The sequence below is a fragment of the Somniosus microcephalus genome, unplaced genomic scaffold, assembly GCF_052327205.1.
Source record: "Somniosus microcephalus isolate GS21.2 unplaced genomic scaffold, FLI_Smic_1.0 unresolved_chr1, whole genome shotgun sequence".
Lineage (NCBI taxonomy): Eukaryota > Metazoa > Chordata > Chondrichthyes > Squaliformes > Somniosidae > Somniosus > Somniosus microcephalus.
This window is the reverse complement of record NW_028225179.1, coordinates 62,933,107-62,935,842: the sequence shown is the minus strand read 5'-3', so window position 1 is coordinate 62,935,842 and position 2,736 is coordinate 62,933,107.

The following is a 2,736-nucleotide window of genomic DNA, read 5'->3' as shown; positions in this document are numbered from 1 at the left end:
GGGATGATGGTGCGAGGCGAAAGGGGATGATAATGGGACCAGTAAAGTAACAAAAGATGTGTCTCGAGGAGATGGTTATGATAGATATGGCACCTGGACCCCAAGAGTTAAGTTACGAGGAGAGATGACACAAACTAGGGTTGTATTCCCTGGAATTTAGACGGTTAAGGGGTGATCTGATCGAAGTTTTCAGGATATTAAGGGGAACTGATAGGGTCGAGAGAGAGAAACTATTTCCGCTGGTTGGGGAGTCTAGGACTAGGGGGGCAAAGTCTAAAAATTAGAGCCCGACCTTTCAGGAGTGAAGTTAGGAAACACTTCTACACACAAAGGGTGGTAGAAGTTTGGAACTCTCTTCCACAAACGGCAATTGATGCTGGGTCAATTGTTAATTTGAAATCGGAGATTGAGAGCTTTTTGTTAACTAAAGGTATTAAGGGATATGGGCCAAAGGCGGGTAGATGGAGTTAGGTCACAGATCAGCCAGGATCTCACTGAATGGCAGAACAGGCTCGAGGGGCTGAATGGCCTCCTCCTGTTCCTATATTACAACAGCTTACCTTTATCCAGCGCCTTTCACAGGAGCATAAATCAGACACAATTTGACACCGAGCCACATAAGGAGATATTAGGACAGGTGACCAAAAGCTTGGTCAAAGAGGGAGGGGTAAAGGAGCGATTAAAATCAGGGGGATGTGCAAGAGCCCAGAACTGGAGGAGGGCAGAGAGCTCGTAGGGTTGTGGGGTTGGAGGAGGTTACAGCAATGAGAGGGGGGGTGGGGGAGGAGAACGCACAGTGGGGCAATGCCAGCCGGTCTACCCTCTTCGCCAGCCCTTTGCGCCCGACTGCCGTGGAAACGCGGACCCCCTGGCTGGCATGGCTGGGGCTCTGCCCGCTAACGGCGTCCCGCGTGGTGAATTACCCCATTCATCATTTTATAGACATGCACGATCCCGCCAATCTCCTGGTCGTGGTACATGGGCGCGCCAACCAGCAGCAGGTCTGTCTCGCCGTCTTTGGTCAGGTCCACCGGGCACAGTTCCATAGAAACATAGAAACATAGAAGATAGGAGCAGGAGTAGGCCATTCGGCCCCTTGAGCCTGCTCCGCCATTTAATGAGATCATGGCTGATCATCCAAATTCAGTACCCTGTCCCTGCCTTCTCCCCATATCCCTTGATCCCTTTAGCCTTAAGAAATATATCTAACTCCTCCTTGACTATATTTAATGAATTGGCCTCAACTGCCTTCTGTGGTAGAGAATTCCACAGGTTCACCACTGCCGCGCTCCCTCAGTACTGCCCCTCCGACAGTGCAGCACTCCCTCAGTACTGCCCCTCCGACATTGCAGCACTCCCCCAGTACTGCCTCTCCGACAGTGCAGTGCTCCCTCAGTACTTACCCTCCGACAGTGCGGCGCACCCTCAGTACTGCCCCTCCAACAGTGCAGCGCTCCCTCAGAACTGCCCCTCAGACAGTACAGTGCTCCCTCAGTACTGCCCCTCGGACAGTGTGGCGCTCCCTCAGTACTGCCCCTCCGACAGTGCAGCACCCCTTAGTACTGCCCCTCGGACAGTGCAGCGCTCCCTCAGTACTGCCCCTCGGACAGTGCAGCGCTCCCTCAGTACTGCCCCTCCGACAGTGCAGTGCTCCCTCAGTACTGCCCCTCGGACAGTGTGGCGCTCCCTCAGTACTGCCCCTCCGACAGTGCAGCACTCCCTCAGTACTGCCCCTCGGACAGTGCAGCGCTCCCTCAGTACTGCGCCTCCGACAGTGCAGCGCTCCCTCAATAGTTACCCTCCGACAGTGCGGCGCACCCTCAGTACTGCCCCTCCAACAGTGCAGCGCTCCCTCAGTGCTGCCCCTCGGACAGTGCAGCTCTCCCTCAGTACTATCCCTCCGACAGTGCAGCGCTCCCTTAGTACTGCCCCTCGGACAGTGCGGCGCTCCCACAGTACTGCCCCTCTGACAGTGCAGCGCTCCCTCAGTACTGCCCCTCCGACACTGCAGCTCTCCCACAGTACTGCCCCTCTGACAGTGCAGCGCTCCCTCAGTACTGCCCCTCCGACAGTGCGACGCTCCCTCAGTACTGCCCCTCCGACAGTGCGACGCTCCCTCAGTACTGCCCTTCCAACAGTGCAGCGCTACCTCAGTACTGCCCCTCCGACAGTGCAGCGCTCCCTCAGTACTGCCCCTCCGACAGTGCAGCGCACCCTCAGTACTGCCCCTCCGACAGTGCAGCGCTCCCTCAGTACTGCCCCTCGGACAGTGCAGCGCTCCCTCAGTACTGCCCCTCTGACAGTGCAGCGCTCACTCAGTACTGCCCCTCCGACAGTGCAGCGCTCACTCAGCACTGCCCCTCTGACAGTGCAGCACTCCCTCAGTACTGCCCCTCCGACAGTGCAGCGCTCACTCAGTACTGCCCCTCCGACAGTGCGGCGCTCCCTCAGTACTGCCCCTCTGACAGTGCAGCGCTCCCTCAGTACTGTCCCTCAGACAGTGCAGCGCTCCCTCGGTACTGGCCCTCCGACAGTGCATCACTCCCTCAGTACTGCCCCTCCGACAGTGCAGCACTCCCTCAGTACTGACTCTCCGACAGTGCAGCGCTCCCTCAGTACTGCCCCTCCGACAGTGCAGCGCTCCTTCAGTACTGCCCCGCCGACAGTGCAGCGCTCCCTCAGATCGGCCCCTCCGAAAGTGCAGCGCTCCCTCAGTACTGCTCCTCCGACAGTGCA